Genomic DNA, 18,343 nt, shown 5'->3' on the forward strand with positions numbered 1-18,343 from the left:
CCTATAAAGCTCAATTTCTGCATACAGGAAAGACTGGGGTAGGAATCCATTTTGGAAATAACTCTTTCAGATTAGCCTTTCATTTTGTGTGACTTGCCAAATGCAAATTTAAAAGAATACTAAGTCAAAATAGTTCACATATATTTGAATTTTCTGCATCTGTTATCCGTAGCATTTGTTTTGAGAACTTGTGTTGTCATAAACGTTTCCCACAATTTATATTCCTTCTATTTTTACAGTCCTTTTTCCTTCAAACTTTTTTAGTTTTCTGGTTGCACATTTTGCCTGGAAAATTACCTTACAAGCTTTTTTTTTTTTTTAAATTGTAAACCAGATATACATATATCTGCTTATTTGAATTAGCTCTCATGTTTTTTTCCTGAAGGCAGAAATGTATTTGTTCTCAAATTAAATTAGACATTACTTAGTTAATGACTAAAAGGAGCTGCATGCATGAAAACTTATAATTTACTATCGTTACTGTATGATTAATAATAACAACAAAGCCACAGAGGTCAGTTTGTCAATGGCATGAATGGTTATAGATGCTGATGTTTTTAGTAATGTTAAAGCTAATTAAACACAACTACACTGTTCTTAAGAAAGGTGCAGGGTGATCCTAAATGCATTCATTGTTGGCTGGAACCAAGTGCTGTGGATTCCTCCTGCATGCTGCTGTTAAAGGTTAACCTGACTTATTGTTCAGTTATTTATCTGCCTGGTTAACTGCTGGTGGCTGTGGCTCATAAGCAAATGGATTGCTGAATAATTAGCATGTTAGGTGAATAATGCTGATGCAACGTGATGTTTTGAGTGAGGAGCAAAGTTTCAGCACAACATTTGGCCGTCACCTTGGAGCATTACTCCTGTCATGGAATGAACCGTGCTATTTGTCTGTGTTGGAACTCAGGGTGGATGTGTACTGAGGCTGTCTGCAGAGCCATTGACTCTTCTCCAAGTAGAGTAGTTGACACCTTGCAGTTTGCCTATAATCAGGGCCAAAAAAAGAGAAACTCATTTTAAAATAAAAGCTTATGTATGCTAGATAAACGTCTCGAAGAATAAATGGTTACATTTAAGTTTTTCATATAACTTTAAAAATAAAAATCCAACAGGAAAAAAAAAAAGGATGTTGGAAGTCTTCAGCCTAGCTTAGTAAGCAGGAAATTTAAAGAGTGGTTATCAAATGGAAAGCTATCAAGTGGGAAATAATATATTGAGCATTAATTGACCTTAATTGCTTGTGAAAAATCCCAATACACTCTTTTCAAGCTATATTAACAATTGAGAGCTGATTACAAGTTTACAAAACATAAGAGGCAGAAGACAAGTGATTTTATAGGTAGGCAATGACATTTTATTTTGGCAATTTAAAGAAAAAAAGAAAAAGATGTATATAATACTCTCCAGTGCTTCACTGTGGAGTAGATTAGCATCTTTCTGTAGTGGACAATCATTAATTTGTGTTGTAAAGATTATAATATTAGGCATTTTTCTTTATCTACAGATGATATTGCTGTTTTGCTTATTGGGTACGTAAGTACATCACAAAGGACTTGATACACTTAGCTATCATTTTGCATTCCATTGTAAATAAAAGCATTTTATGCCTTATGTACTTTGCATTATGAAGAATAACAAATAATATAGAACTATAAGTACATACACTTTTTGTGAAAAGTGCAAATGTTGTTTTGTTTAAAGCTGGTTAAAGTTCTATGGAGATAATACGAATGCATAGCTGTGACTTGCGGAATATATATTTACGAATCCAATATCAGACCTCAACATTTTAATTACTAATTTGGGAGGGATAAGTGAGAAGGGGATAATATTAATATGAATATGCTGTAAATAAATTGGAAGTTCATTGCATTTGCTTACTCTTTAACGGAAGAAACCAATATCTGTAGAAATAGCAAAGCTTTGCTTCAATCTGTGGACCAGTATGCTGTATGGAGATACTGCAACTTGGTTATTCCAGTTTGCCAAAAAAAATATGGAAAGCTGCTTTCCCCTTTTGTGTCATTTTACTGCATGGAGAATTTCTCACTTTAGAGTCACAAAGAATTAAATTAACAATTCCCATCACCTTACAGCAATTTCTTTTTAAAATATCCATCTATAGAGTTTCCTTTTGGAGAATTTCTTATTCTCCTTGAAAATGGCTGCTCTCAGATCCTGTTCTGTGGAAAGATCATCACTATGAACTCCTGTGGGTCACTAGAGCCCAGCATGGTGATGATAAACCAATTTATTTAGTATGTTAACTAGTAATAACCGATTCTAATATCACACGGTTTTACTTTATTAAGAGAGGGCCTGACTACATTGTGATTCTGTGAAGGTCGAGACTTTGGCTTAGAAGGATCAAAGAACTTGCTGTTCTCTTCAGATGTTGAACAAGAATAAACCCACTAGATCATGCTAATACTTGACATTTTTCTTCCTGAGCTAGAGGACTCTTATCAGAAAACACATCTGCCTTCATACAGTCTGAAGCATAGGAAGACTCTCTTCATATTGATTATAGTTTTTTTCTTCCTTGTTACTGATTGCAGAATTTGTTTCTTGAGGAAGAGAAAATCATAAACTTTCCCCTTTATTTACCGCCTGAACATCTAGACTTCTCAGAATTTCCCCTTCTTCAGGATTCTTCAGAGCACTTTTGGAAATCCGTAGCTAATCACTTTGGTGGTGTTCTGGCAGCAAGTGTGATGTAAATAATGGCACAGGTAGAAGTTTTATTGACTGAAAAATAACAACAACAAAAAAATTAAAAAGGAAAATTCAACATTATACTCACTTTGCAAATACAACTTTTTTCTTATTTATTTCAATGGCCTTTGGTTGATTTATTTTTAAATCAGTGAACTTTGGATCAAACAAAAAATTATTTTCCTTCCATCTCTCCTTTCCTCCTGTCTAAAAAGTGTTTCTTTCCCTGTCACTGATGATCTTTATTTGGTTTTAGATACATCCTACCCTATTTGAGCAAAGTCCAGAGCAGTTCATAGTGCTGCCTAGGGAAATTTTATCAGCATCAGGATAATATTAAGAGGAGGAATCAAGCAATTACTTTCTTTCAAGGTAAGATCAGCATATCTGACTAGATACTATATTACGATGTGTAGCAAAATTTCAAAGTTAATTTAGACTATGTGAAGTAAAGTCATCCTTTTTCAAATGCATGAGAAGAGATGATTAAATTCCAGATTCCAGTGTAAATTAGCTTCTAAACATAGAGGTTTGCAGCTTGAATTGAATCAAAGAGTGTTTCAGAGGTTCAGAGTGTTAACTATTTGCTGATAGCTTTGCTTGATTCGTTTCTGGAAATGATATCTCACTGGGGTTGTCCAATTCACAGTATATAATGGATTAATGGTTTGGAACTTTATCTATAATTCTTTGGCTTTATGTTTAAACAGTTCATAAACTCTTGATATCCTTTTTTCCCCTCTTGAATTCATTAAGAAAATACCATAAAGGAAAGCTAGCCCTTTCTTTTCTTCGTATGTTATTATTTAGAAAAATGCATGGTTATATCAATATTCTAAACCACTGTAATGTAATAATTTAAGGACTTTGGGGAAGGAAGAAAGCAGAAGTCAGGCTTGTGGTGAGTCCCTTCTGCTAAGAAGAGCTAAAATGGACAAATTCATCAAATGTCTGATGGATAGGGTGGTTACCTTTTTAAGGCTTAGAAAGCTAATATGCCTTTCCTTTGCAGCTCTTGCAAACCGTGTAATACTGTTACCATGGGTATGGCAGCTGCTTGAATAGAATACAGGGCAACCATTGTTTTTATTCTGTGACTTCTTTCATTAACTTGTCTAGTACTAACCCTAATTCTAAAACGTGTTCTACCAAAACTGTGATTTCAGTAGTTTGAGCTGGACACAGCTAGGTCTGTCCGTGTTTCCTGCCATCAGCTATTGTCTTGAGATTTATAAGAGTGATTCTGTATCATTGTATTCTGTGGTGGGTTGACCCCGGCTGGACACCAGGTGCCCAGCAAAGCCACTCTGTCACCCCCCTCCTCAGTTGGACAGGGGAGAGAAAATATAACGAAAGGCTCGTGGGTTGAGGTGAGGACAGGGAGAGATCACTCACCAGTTACCATCACGGGCAAAACAGACTCGACTTGGGGAAATTAGTTTAATTTATTACCAATTGAATCAGAGTAGGATAATGAGAAATAAAACCAAATCTTAAAAACACCTTCCCCCCCACCCCTCCTTTCTTCCCAGGCTTAACTTTACTTCCCAGTTCTCCACCTCATCCGTGCCCAAGCGGCACAGGGGCACAGGGAATGGGGGTTGTGGTCAGTTCATCACACGTTGTCTCTGCCGCTCCTTCCTCCTCAGGGGAGGACTCCTCACACTCTTCCCCTGCTCCAGCATGGGGTCCCTCCCACAGGAGACAGTCCTCCATGGACTTCTCCAATGTGAGTCCTTTCTGTGGGCTGCAGTCCTTCAGGAGCAGACTGCTCCAGCATGGGTCCCCCACGGGGACACAAGTCCTGCCAGCAAACCTGCTCCAGCGCGGGCTCCTCTCTCCATGGGTCCGCAGCTCCTGCCAGGAGCCTGCTCCAGCACGGGCTTTCCCCCGGGGTCACAGCCTCCTTTGGGCATCCACCTGCTCCGGTGTGGGGTCCTCCACGGGCTGCAGTGGATATCTGCTCCACCATCAACCTCCACGGGCTGCAGGGGACAGCCTGCCTGACCATGGTCTGCACCCCGGGCTGCAGGGGAATCCCTGCTCTGGCACCTGGAGCACCTCCTCCCCCTCCTTCTTCACTGACCTTGGGGTCTGCAGAGTTGTTTTTCTGACAACTTCTCACTCCTCTCTCTGCTGCTGTTTCTGCACAGGTTCCCCCCCTCCTTCTTAAATACGTTATCTCAGAGGCGCTACCACCATTGCTGATGGGCTCAGCCTTGGCCAGCGGTGGGTTTGTCTTGGAGCTGGCTGGCATTGGCTCCACCGGACACACAGGAAGCTTCTAGCAGCTTGTCACAGAAGCCACCCCTGTAGCCCCTCCACTACCAAAACCTTGCCATGCAAACCCAATACATATTCACACAGAATTCTGCTCACTTTCCAGTGTAGTGGTTTCCCTCTCTATTCCCTTGCTTTTGTTAGTCCTTACTTTGTTGTCATATTCAACATTTCTGTTTCAATTCAGTTGGCTTAGATTATGAAATATCCTCCTTTATGAGAGCAGTGGCACATCTAGGACAGCTTTCTGACAGCAGTAATTTGAGATGCTGTTTAGGGGGAGCACCTGGTCCTTATCTGTAGTCCATCCTTCTTGTCCTCCTAGAATCCGCAGTAGTCATCTTTGATCTTTGCCTAGCAGCTCTAGTTCTGGTCCTTTAAATAATTAAACCAATTTCAAATATTTTAAAAATGATATTTGCAAATTCTAACACACCTACAGTCTTTTTAGTTCTTCTTTTGGTGCTATGCCTTCTCAATGGTGACATACAACTTCTGTGCTGATTAGTCCTCTGTGAACTTGGTTTTATCAGTCTGTGCTCTCTGCTTACTTCCAGGGTGCTTCCTCCTACTCTTTCAGATAATAAATAATGCAGTGGAATTAAAGTATGGCCACCAAATCTAAATCTAAATGAATGTTTTTTTGATGTGGATAAGTGAGAGGGAATAGGTGAATACTGAAATAGCAAAAAATGGCAGGAAGAAATGTTCAGTTTAATTTTTACTTTCCCTTTGGGTATGCCAAGGTAAAAACTTGTTAAGCATTGAATGCTTAATCTGCATTCCTGTGGAAAGGTTTACTTCATTGGTAGATGATACTTACTAGCTCATGAGTCTTAATAAACATTTTGAAACATTTTTGACACTTGCAATTTTCATGTCCCTTTTATTACTGTTCCTTACTCTTTCTTTAAAAAAAAAAAAAGTCTAAGGGAGCTGACTTTGTCCAATATACACAATGTTTCCAACATCAGTAAGTTGGAGATAAGCCCTGTGTCTGTGGAAGCAACTCTTCTTCAAATATTCAGCTGTTGGTGCGTAAGTGCATCTGATTCAAGCCAAGGAGGCAAAGGGCCAGCTGTGGTTTCTCAACATTCCCAGAAGCATCAGCTCTTGCAAGGCAATAGATTTTGGCTTGGTAATGCCAAGTATGAGCAATTCAGTGGCTTCTCTGATCTTAGTTTTCAATTCTGGAAATTATACTTTGGCAAAGAATCCATATTATTAAGAAATTGAGAAGAAAACAAGCTGGCTATGTTTTTCCTGGTTCCAAATTAATAGTAATATATTTATCCAAATTATCTGTTCAGAGATATCTGCATTTCACCAAATAATTTTTACTCTTTACTCCAAAACAGTATAGCTTCTTATCTGTTGTGTCCCCCCCCTTGAAATGCAAACTGCTGGGAAGCAATGTGAATAATTGATACCTTTTATTACTCATTGTTTGTTGCTCTTGCATAAAGAAAAAAATTATCTTTTATAGTTTACTCTCCTGTGTACTAAACTGGCTTTAGGCATGCAAAAATTAGCAGCTATAGAGACTACTGTTTCTGAGGAGGTTTTTCATTTTCTGACTAGCTTGATGGACCTGCATTTTTAATTAACAGGTCAACAAGCACTAGTGTGGTAGTAGTAGAGCTTAGGTGAAACATAATCAGCCAAACCCATAATTTATGTAAAACCATTTCAAGGAGTGAAATTACTCTAGAGATTAATCTGTCTTGATGTAAAATGAAAGTGCTAGAAAAAACAATTGCTATTGCACTTCCCTTGGAAGATACAGCTGTTTTCCTTCTGAAATGTTTTAGAAGCAGTTAGGATTTAGATGTTACAAACTTCTATGCTGGGAGCTAGTCAATATTTGAGGGTTATATCCAGCACAGATTTGATGTCAGATGAAGTATAAAATAGGATATTGCAATTCCTCTTTTCAAATGTATTAACACTAGTTCTGGTTCCAGATAAGTTCATCCAAAAAGAACAAGGAATTAATTTTACAGGCCAGCCTAAGACATTCCCACTGGCATGTACTAGAAGCTGTTCAGTGAAGGTTTTGCAGACTGCTGTCGCAGAATTGTAATACATTTTAACTTTCCTTTGGCACAGAGATACCCTAATGCTAGTAGGCTTTGTATTTTCATGTAAATAATAGGATAAACGTGAAGCTGTGTAGCCTTGGAAGTAGGATAAGGAACAGGGTGTCATACGTAAATTCTGTCTCCGGCTTTGTCACTATTAAGACTTTTGCCATGTTATTTATCATTTTGTGTGTTGTTCAATAGAAAAGGAACAATGACACCAGCTTAATATTGTAAAGTGTTTTCAAGATGAGAAAACTGTATAGTGTGGTGGCATCACTTTTCTAAATATGTTACTAGTAAACTTCAGTCTGGAAAACAACTTTGATCTTTTGAGAGGGAACATTCTCAAATCTGTATCCTGCATGCAAGACTTGGGGAACAACCGTGCTTTGGGAGATTGAATGAGAGCCCTATTTAAAAAGTGCTGCTACCACAAGAGCAGAGGGTGATCTTTCACCATATCACAGTGAATTAGTGACTGGTCTGGTTTTTTGTAATGCTCTTTAATTTTTAGTGATAGGTTAAAGATTTTGAGAAGCTAATCTTTAGGTGGAATCATTAAAGTTGGAAAATGTTGGATTAATTAATCATGCAGGATTTTAGTTTGTTTAAGGAATTTGAAATATATCTGAAGGTAGCTGTTGGTGGTTACTCCCTCGCTTTCTTTTGTCTCTGCCATTCTGTTTCCTTCTTATGCAGTGATATAAGCTTTTGCTTTTAATGCCAAGCAGTATATTCTGGAAATGGGAGTTATCCTTTCATTTCACAGATCTGTTTATAGTTTAGAGAAATGCTTTACCCGTGAAGTCAAGAGAATGGGTGGATGGCACTTATTCACAACTGTTAGTTCCAATTTAACAGCAACATCTGAATAAATATGGTTAGATTCCATGAAGAAAATGTTGAAATGCTTGTTCGGTGCTTTTCTAGATCCTGATACAGATCAAGACTGTGACAGTTCAGGACTGTGATTTGAGGTAAGGTAGCAAAATTCTGTGTGCATTTGAGGCCTTTCAGCCATTCAGGTACTTTCTTCAGTGACTTGTCTTTTCCCCCATACACATTGTTTAGATAATGTACTTCTAGAGGAGAGTGAAATAGAAGCATAAAATATAAAAACATTTAAAGTGTGTCACTTGGTAAGGTGAATACACCCAGCAGTAGCATACTTCTGTAAAATATTATCCCAAACATTAACAGAACACAGAAAAAAAGAAAAGACATAGCCACTACAAAATGACATCTTTGGTTGTAGCAGGAAGGGAGTTTGACATAGTACTGTAATGATTCCTGAAGTGATAGAAATAGAATCCAAGTAAGTGTATTGACGTAATGATTTAAAAAAAAAAAATTTTTTTAAGACAGCAGGATTCATGTGGTGCTATTTTGTATAGGGTAGCCTTTGAGTAACCTTTGCTGTTTTATACTTCATGCTGCCAGTCTCAGTATTGTTCAAACAAGGCGTTCTCAAGTACTGGCTATATGGGGCCATGGACATATCCAGAGCTGTCCCTCCTAATTTGTACTGTTCTTATTTGTTGTGAAAATGAAATTGTGGCCAACTACCAAGCTTCTGCAAACTTGAGTGTTTCACAGTATTTGTACTTGTGTTCAATGCCTGCAGACAAACTTTATTAGAATCAATTAAAAGAATAAAAAGCAGGAACTCAGGAATGGGTTGTTTTTCCCCACTTTATGACTTTGTGGAATAATTAAGTAAACCCCAAATACTCAACTATGATGCATTGGAAGTAAAAGGCATGTGCACAGAAAGGAGAATGAACAAACTTAATATAGCATAAACACAGTGTTATCCTCATCACACAATGAACTTTTTTTTTATGTCCTAGACTTTACCAGTTCATTCTTGTCATGGGAACACAATGCTGTTACCAATGCAGCATTCACTGGCCTTCTTTCCAGAACATTTCAAGTTCATTATTCTCTGTTAAGATATTTAGAAGCTGAATTGAGCAATGTCATTTCATTGCAAAACATAATGATTGGAAAGAGGGCAAATGGTCGTATCCTGAATCTTGTTTATCAGTTAATTCTTTATGATAGTGTAGCAGCAATTGCATATGCAAAGTGGAATACTAATTACATTCTGCATTTCTGTATAACAGTGTAGTAGTTTTATCAATGCTATTTAGCTGCATAATGCACACAGCCCAAACTATGGTACAGCAATAAAAAGAATCTGTTTAATTTGCTATTAATGAATCTACAAAATGGAATGATATTAGTATTTTCAGAACAAGTGGTTAATTACAAACATCATTTGCCTATTACCCTATGTTGCTGCTGTATTTATTTGTTGACATAGGTTATAATTCTTTTGTGGAGAATTTCTTACAGTGAGCCATGCCAGGAGGCTAGTGTCAAACTGTCTAGATTTTGGCCCAGATATCTCCCTTCTTCAGGATCCTGCACTAAGCTGTAGAGTGGTGAAGGTGTTCTGGGTTTTGAGTGGTTTGGGGTTTTGTTTTTTTTAATAGTAGAGAGAAGAAGGTGGAAGAGACATGATGGGAGGTTGCTTTTTCTCAGGCACTAGAAGCATTGTTTCATCCACTTTCTAGCTATAAAACAGATTAGGTCTGAAATATGGTGATTTATCAAAGCTCATTTCTCTTGTGTCTCTTTTAAGAGGAATTTTGCTGTCATAAAGGCAGAGTGTTTCTGACAGTGCAGCAATTCAGCAGTTTACTCATGTAGGCTGGTTTTTATTCCTGCTTTTGTGGGAGGAGCAAAATGGAAATGGGCCCTGAAAACCCAAGCACTCGGCAAACATAGCATGAGGCTTAATTATCCAGTCAGGGTGTGTTTATTAGGAAAAGAAGCTAGGTGGTAGTTAAATATACCTGAAAGGCTAGCAGCAGAAAGCTCCCTCCCCCAGTTCAGTCATTGTTTTAGTACATAATAAACCGTGATAGAGAGGTGAGAATTACTTATTCATGGCCAAGGCTTTGTTCTGCAAAGGTAGCTGGAATCAGATAATCAATATAATTGTTATTGCCAGATGTTATCTTGTTAAGGAAAAGTACCACTGATTAGGTCTCCTTTGTGGACAAGGAAAAATTTATTGCTAACTATAGGAAAAAAATATTAAAGTTTTAAGGCTGAACTTCAGATGTATTGACTGTATCTTGAAAATAAATGGTAAATCATCTCTGCATGTGTTTTTGTCTGCCTGTGAGCAGATATTGTTTTCACTGTAACCTCAAAATTCCCATTGTTGTCTTGTTTTTATTAAACTTGCTGGCATTCCTTGTTGATCATCATCTTTGGTAAACTCCAGTAAGGCTGAGAGAGCAACAAGAAAGTTTCCTTTTCATCTTTTACGTTTAAGTGGTTCAGTATCTTACTATTTTAAAAACTACATTGTGTTGACAATAAGCTGCTAACCCAAATAACAGTTTGCTTAGAAGAAGCTGAGCACCTAAATTATCTAGTTGCTTGCATGTCTGTCTCTTCATTGATAACTGAATACCAGATGCCTGAAGTTAGATGGCTTATATCTGGGCTACCTGCGTGTCTCTGACTCCTGTTGTCTCCAGATTGAACAGTTGCAGCCTGTTAAACTTTCAGTCTCCACCTAACCTGGCCTTAAGGAGGTATCATTTGATTCTTGTGTTATGGCTGCTCCTAGGGATACAGGAATTTTAGTTGATTAGCATGATTGCTTAGCAGGTCTGATGACGTACGTTCTCTTTTGATAGCTAGGAAAAAAGAGTATAGAAAAACCAGCTGTCGTGGTTTAGCCCCAGCCGGCAGCTAAGCACCACACAGCCGCTCGCTCACTCCCCCCTGGTGGGATGGGGGAGAGAATCGGAAGAGCAAAAGTAAGAAAACTCGAGGGTTGAGATAAAGACAGTTTAATAGGTAAAACAAAAGCTGCGCACACAAGCAAAGCAAAGCAAGGAATTCATTCACTACTTCCCATGGGCAGGCAGGTGTTCAGCCATCTCCAGGAAAGCAGGGCTCCATGACGCGTAATGGTTACTTGGGAAGACAAATGCCATCACTCCAAATGTCCCCCCCTTCCTTCTTCTTCCCCAGCTTTATATACTGAGCATGATGTCATGTGGTATGGAATACCTCTTTGGTCAGTTTGGATCAACTATCCTGGCTGTGTCCCCTCCCAGCTTCTGCACCTGGCAGAGCATGAGAAGCTGAAAAGTCCTTGGCTAGTGCAGCAACAACTAAAACATCTCTGTATTATCAACACTGTTTTCAGCACAAATCCAAAACATAGCCCCATACCAGCCACTCTAAAGAAAATTAACTCAATCTCAGCTGAAACCAGGACAGTATCCACCCCTTATTCCATACCATTTACGTCATGCTCAGGTCTCACACTATCCAATACATTCTCATTACCCACCGTCACCCTTCCCATCCTTTGATATAATACACACATATCATTCCCTTAGTCTATGGACCACCCCTACAAAATATTTGTAAAATGTCCACAAAATGTCCACTGAGTTCATTTAGTCCATGACTTTGGGCTTCATCTCTTATGGTTGTTACTCAGGACAGGAGAGGTGGTGTGTTGCTTGGAGTTATTGGGCACCAAAGCCAGCTCAGGTCAGGTCACTGCTGCACTTGCACTGCTTCTTGTAAGGCTTCTCCTCCATTGGTTCAGGTGGTTCCGGCTGTAGTAATTCCTATAACATGCAACTCAAATCATGGGTTACAACAATTTAAAGGTATATCCATTACAATCTCCACCCCTGGTCCCTTTGGACCAGGATATAGGGTTTAACATTGCAATGAACTCCTCCCCTTGCTCCTAGCCTGGCTAGCAACAAGGGGTTCCTGCTATAGTAATTCCCACAACATGCAACTCAAATCCCGGGATACAACAATTTAAAGGTATTTCCATTACAATCTCCACCTCTGGTCCCTTTGGACAGACCATCAGGTTTAACATTGCAATGAAGTCCTCCCCTTGCCTCTGCTCCAGCTTGGACTTATCCACAGAATGTAGTACCTTCAGAAGTAAACTTGCTCCAACATGGCCTTATGCACAGCCACAGATGCTTCAAGGTGTACCTGCTGCAGCATGGACTTCATCCACAGCCACAGATGCTTCGAGGTGTACCTGCTGCAGCATGGACTTTATCCACAGCCACAGATGCTTCGAGGTGTACCTGCTGCAGCATGGACTTCATCCACAGCCACAGATGCTTCGAGGTGCACCTTATCCAGCGTGGACTTATCCTTGGGCCACAATCCCTTCAGAGGGATACCTGCTGTGGCACAGACATAACCATGGCCACAGACGTTTCAAGATATACCTGCTCTGGCATGGACTAATCCATGGGCACAGACGCTCTGGGGTGTCCTGCTCCCACGTGGATTCATCCACAGGTCACAGTCCCTTTGACTCGAGTTCACACCGGAGTTCCAGCCTGTCCAGTACAGCAGCACAGAAACAGCAGTGATGTCCTGGCCATCTGCCAGCCCAGGCGCAAGGCTATTGCTGTTATCAAAATGTTCCCAGGCACAGCAGAGTAAGATGATCAGCAGTACAGCAGCACGGCAAGCAGTGAAAGCAAAAAGCAGCCACTACCAAGCCCTAGACTCTAACATACAGTAAGGCAGGCAAGCCCTATGGCAAGCACAGAAGCCTGCCGATTAATAGCTTAACAGCAATAACAGCTATAAATTTTATCTAGCACATTCCAATCAAATCTGTCATTATCTCAAACCCTTCAAGCCCCACGTTGGGCACCAAAAAGGACTGTCGTGGTTTAGCCCCAGCCGGCAGCTAAGCACCACACAGTTGCCGTCGCTCACTCCTCTGGTGGGATGGGGGAGAGAATCGGAAGAGCAAAAGTAAGAAAACTCGAGGGTTGAGATAAAGACAGTTTAATAGGTAAAACAAAAGCTGCGCACACAAGCAAAGCAAAGCAAGGAATTCATTCACTACTTCCCATGGGCAGGCAGGTGTTCAGCCATCTCCAGGAAAGCAGGGCTCCATGACGCGTAATGGTTACTTGGGAAGACAAATGCCATCACTCCAAATGTCCCCCCCTTCCTTCTTCTTCCCCAGCTTTATATACTGAGCATGATGTCATGTGGTATGGAATACCTCTTTGGTCAGTTTGGATCAACTATCCTGGCTGTGTCCCCTCCCAGCTTCTGCACCTGGCAGAGCATGAGAAGCTGAAAAGTCCTTGGCTAGTGCAGCAACAACTAAAACATCTCTGTATTATCAACACTGTTTTCAGCACAAATCCAAAACATAGCCCCATACCAGCCACTCTAAAGAAAATTAACTCAATCTCAGCTGAAACCAGGACACCAGCATAACCTGTTAGTAGAAATAAGAGAGCAAAATTTTAGATAACAAGTCAGCATGCATCAGCTTCAACTCAAGGGACAAGTCCAGCTTACCTTGGCTAGTATTCCCTGTGCTTTAACTATTCTAAAATGCTATCACTTCTTCTCTGATCTAAGGCTTCTCCTTTCCTTTGTTTTGTACCAAGCTATGTTTTTGGTTGGAGATCTCAAAGATAATAAATTATCTGAAATGTTATGCCTTAAACTGCTGCAAGCTATTAGTTGCATGCTTGCATTTATGTTTTGCTTAGTCATTATATGTGTACTGTCCACGTCCATAATGCCTTACATCTTCTATAAAGAAGAATATGCAGCAGCATAAGTAAGGACCCATAGTCTTAATAGTCCTTTCCCTAGTGTCAGTCATCAGTTTGCTCCTGGTTTTAGCTCCCTCTCAATGGAGTTAGCAAGCAGCAACATCAGATATTTTAATTCTTCCTCTGTCTTCTTGCTCATTGATCATTTACTAATCATTTTTCTCCTTGTTTGTCATCTTAGAGAAGAGTTGCAGTAGCCTGGGGATTTCAGTTTTTTTCATGTGAGAAGTATATATTTGAGGGAGAGGTGAACAAGAGGCTGAAAACTCTGCCCCTGCTTTGCTCTTGATTCTTACCGAATCTAACATGTAATTGTGCTGAAGTTGTACTTCACTTGACTCAGAATGTAGTTAACTTGACTGAAATTGCTTTGTTTTTCCACCTTGCTTTTTCTACTCTAATAAGCAGAATGAAGATTGTTGCTGTTGAAATATGTGCACTTTCTGTTAAGCCACATGAACCTGCAAATCTTTGCTAAGATTTGAAAAGTCAGACATTAAGGGGAATCAGAGAAAGGGTACTGGCTGGTCAACAGAAAGTTTATTCAATTCAGTCTCATGGTTAGGCTTATTAGGCTCCATGTCTGCTTCTTTGGAAACAGATGCCGCAATTTCTTTTTATCAGCTGTGGCTATAGACTCATAGAGTCATGTATTAAGCAAGAAAATGGTCTGTCTTCAGTTTACTAGTTTAATCTGGATTTTTTTTAATGTTACCACATGTGTATTTGTATTCTTCTCTTGGAAGAACTAGCATCTTGCCTTCAGTTGTCCATTGTGTATCTTCCACTTGATCCAAATACACATATGTATGTATAAGTGTATATATATGTCTGCAAATACATCTATAAAAATAATAGTATATTGCTCTGACCATTCAAAGAAGGAACCTGGTAGAGGGGAATCCTAATAGGCTTGCCAAGAGTCATAATTTTCTTTTGTTACCTTCAGGTAGGATTTGATTTTATCGTATGATTCCTTTGCCTTATTTACTCTGGCTTTTTTTCCTGGTCTGCCTGTATTTTGTTTTAAAAATACTGGTAGTATTAGCATTTTGTGGTGAAGACTTTCTCTTGAAGGAGAAGTTCCTGTCATGAGCAAGACAGAGTAATCAACCTGTAGTGGATCTGGATATTGGGGTTTATTTGAGAACAAACAAGACTAGAGCTTTTACCCTCCTTGCTTATCACACTTGTTCCGTGCTAGCATTGTGTTCACTTGGTCTTGACTTCCCAACTGGGACATCACTGTTGCTCTAGGAATGTTGGACAGAAAGTAGTGTCAGCTTGTGTTGCACCACTGCCTGCAGTTACTGGTCTTGGGCATTACTGGCCAAGGTACCTGGGCATCCTCTGGCATTCATACCCATGCATCTGTCTGATCTCCAGGATCTTCCCTCGCCTCCTGAATCATTCCTCCAGCCAGGATCTTGAGCTTCTTTTTCTTCCTGGCCCACTTCTTCTGAGACCGCTGCTTCTTTTTGGGAACCCTTCTTTTCAGCTTCTTCTGGTTTCCAGAACTTCAAGCTGTCTGGTTTTCCCAGTCTAAACAGTCTATGTGTAAAAGCACAACATGTCTTCAGCCTCCTAATTGGTGGTTCTGTCTCATGTGACTCTCTTAATCGGAAGATTTGGGACATGCCACTTCTAGTCCAGGACTTAACAAGATCTCCAACCAGTTCATACTAGTTGCAAGTTGCAAGTATCAGGCTTCTGCTTGATGCTTTAGAAGTTCAATTTTGGACATTCACTCCCCACAAACGTATACATTCAGTTATCCACTGCCTGTTAGCGTTCACAGTGTAAACTATTTTTTCCACATGCAGAAGTTCTGTATTTAAGTTGGTAAATCATAGCTTTCCAAAAGCAAGTTAGACTTTGCTGTTATTTTATTGTTTGTTTTTTTTTTTTCCCCTGTTTCCACAAGTGCATATCTCCTTATGTTGCATCATTTTCCTAATTTCCAAACAGACTGAAGGGCAAAATTTTCATCTGCGCTTTCTGGTGGCTTCCATGAATGAATGATAAAATATCTACACAGTCCCACTTTGTGAATAGGGTTTGGGGTGAGATGGAAGGTTTGTATATTTTTAGTCCAAGGTTGCAACGACATAAGTATTAACTGCTTACGCCCGGGGTGCTTGTACAATAGTGATTTTTTACTTTGCAAAAAAGACACTAGTGTTTGTATTTAAGAAAAAGGACTTGGGAAGTACTGTCTTAGAAGAACGGGACCACAGTTGGCATAGAAGAAAGATTAATATTAGCTACATCCGACTACTTGGTATTCCATCTTAGCATTTCATTATCATTGTAAGGTGGTTTTGCACTTGGTTTCTTAGGGAATATGAAGCTTAATGTTGAAATACTCCTAGTCTGGCAGTTCTGTCCTCTGGAGAGCTTAGAAACTGCTTTTTCTGAGGACTGACTCCTTTCGGGGTCTCTGTTGTTGGTCCTGTGCTAATTATGCAAACAAAACTTGCTTTTCCTTCAGCAGACATCAAAGGCAATTTTGCCTAATTTATTTTTGAGGATTTGGCGTGGAAAGAGAGATGACCACGTGGAAAGTAAGAGCTTTTTGAGTTTCATCATTGCTGTCCTGCATTAGGCCATCCCTAAGAAATGAGTCTTTGAAATAGAAGTTTCAAATGAAGACACCAGAAATTATTAATATTAAACATTTATTAACTGAAGTATTCCAATATCGAAATAGCCTGATATTTCTACTCGAGCTGCTCAGTAAATCTGAGATTTAACTTCAGTTCCAGAGAATGGATTTGACATTATAATGTGAATGAAAGTAACCACTAAAAGTAAATGTTCTAGAATTCTTTTTAGTCTTTTAACTTGCTCTTAATTTTCCTAAGCTTATGCTATAGGTTGAAATCTAGCATCCGTGAAGTCCTCTGAAAATGCCAATAGAGAATTCTATTGCTGTTTTTTTTTTAATCTGAAAAATATGCAGAATTTGTGAAATACCGGCAGGTTAATATTCTTGTTCTAACATTCCCATTTGCTGATATTGTTGATGTTTGTGCCCTCGCTCCCTACACTCAGCTGGTAATTTATCTGTGCATTAATGTGACTTTTGCGTTTCACTGTGTGTGCAAAGGCCAAGATTTTTGCGGTGCTGAAGCCTACTCACATTAGTAGGACTATTATATTTCTGAAAACAAGAAATTGGATGATGCGGTATGTGATCCAATTCTGTTACGGGGCTGAGCAGAATCATAACCTTAAACCATGTTAGAAGCAAAAGCATTTAATCCATTTTAATAAAACATTTCTGAAGTGCTGAGCATCTGTTCTCTCTGTTAAGTAGCAAGTTTACAAAATTTAGTTCATAATGTACTTTATTTAGTACATAATGTACTTAATGTACATTAAGTAATGACTGTATTCTTAAATCATGATCTCAGAAAAATGAGGGCAGTTGAAGAAATCCACTTTATTTAGGGCAAAATTTGTAGTCCAAGTTACAAAATACTGGTAAACTTTTTAATACAGGATCCTCAACCTGAATAATTTGATTTGTTTAAAAAAAAAAAGCAATTTGATCATAATATTTCGGAAGTATGGCAAGGACTTCCTGCTAATCTTTGATTTGGTATTTGATGTTGGTACAATTTTGAATAAACATTGTCTATCTTCTTTGTTTCCCTTTCACCTGTTTCTAAAGACAGGGTGGTAGTATTTATTCTTTTTTCTTCCCAAACAGTAAGCTTACAATCAAGATAGATAGCCTCCTGGCTCAGGAGTTTAGAATGACAGAAATTCGTTGTCAGGTAGGTAAATTCTGATTCTTTTAGAGAATCTCAAGTCTGAGAATGAATCGCTGCTGAGAAGTCAATTCCCTCCCTTTCCTTGGAACCTAATTTATCTACCTCAGTGGAAACCATTTATCTCTGAGCAGCTGATTTTGAACTTTGGTCCACAGTCAGAAGAGCATGGGCTTGTGCTTTGTGGGAACCTTGAGTCAACTTGTAGCTCCTTATTTCCAGCAATTAAATTTCATTAAAAGACAGGCAAATTATATCGAATAGCTTGCTAAAATTACTGTCCAATATAAGCAGTTGCACTTGCAAGTTATTATACACAGGAGAGAGTTGTGTTTACTCTTTAAGTAATGGCAATTTTAAAATAAATTGAGTATTCGTGTTCTTGGTTATGGCTTCTTGCATTAGGCAGCATCAAGCTATTCATGTCTCAGGTGTTGTCTTATAAAATACATACTTCTAGGGAATGTTCTACAATAGTCGTCAATTGACCGTGACCCCACAAGGTTACAGAATAAGAATCTTCCAGTTTTAAAATAAGTAACTGTTTCAGCTCAGTAAGTTTGATGTGGATGTCTGAGCGCTACATGCTTTATAGCAGCTGTCCATGACTAAAGAATTCTGATTGGACTTGCTTCTTCCTAATTAGCGATACATGAAAACGTGCAGCAAAGGAAGCAAACTGGAAGAACTGGAAGTTCCCGCAGGATTGCAGGAGTTTGGTCTTGGTGGTGGAACAGAGATGTAGTGGGGTAGCCTCTTGCCTGGAGTGCTGAAATGTATGGATACAGGATGAACAGACTGGGAAGGTGGGGGCGAG

The 18,343-nt window shown here is 39.2% G+C and overlaps 1 protein-coding gene across 8 annotated transcripts in view; it reads left to right on the forward strand.

Annotated features, from left to right (window-relative positions):
• The window catches only part of FHIT (fragile histidine triad diadenosine triphosphatase), a 641,137-nt gene that overhangs the window by 152,702 nt on the left and 470,092 nt on the right, over positions 1-18,343 (forward strand). The window contains exons 1-2 of one of the 8 annotated variants that reach the window (XM_072875903.1): positions 3,001-3,090; positions 8,013-8,059. The exons of 5 other annotated variants lie outside the window; for them this stretch is intronic. The gene's annotated coding sequence lies outside the window, so the exon portion shown is untranslated. Of the gene's footprint in view, positions 1-2,974; positions 3,091-8,012; positions 8,060-18,343 lie in introns of those variants that run through there. 2 more of the 8 variants (XM_072875904.1, XM_072875905.1) reach the window with 2 other exon arrangements.

The sequence above is a fragment of the Ciconia boyciana genome, chromosome 11, assembly GCF_034638445.1.
Source record: "Ciconia boyciana chromosome 11, ASM3463844v1, whole genome shotgun sequence".
Lineage (NCBI taxonomy): Eukaryota > Metazoa > Chordata > Aves > Ciconiiformes > Ciconiidae > Ciconia > Ciconia boyciana.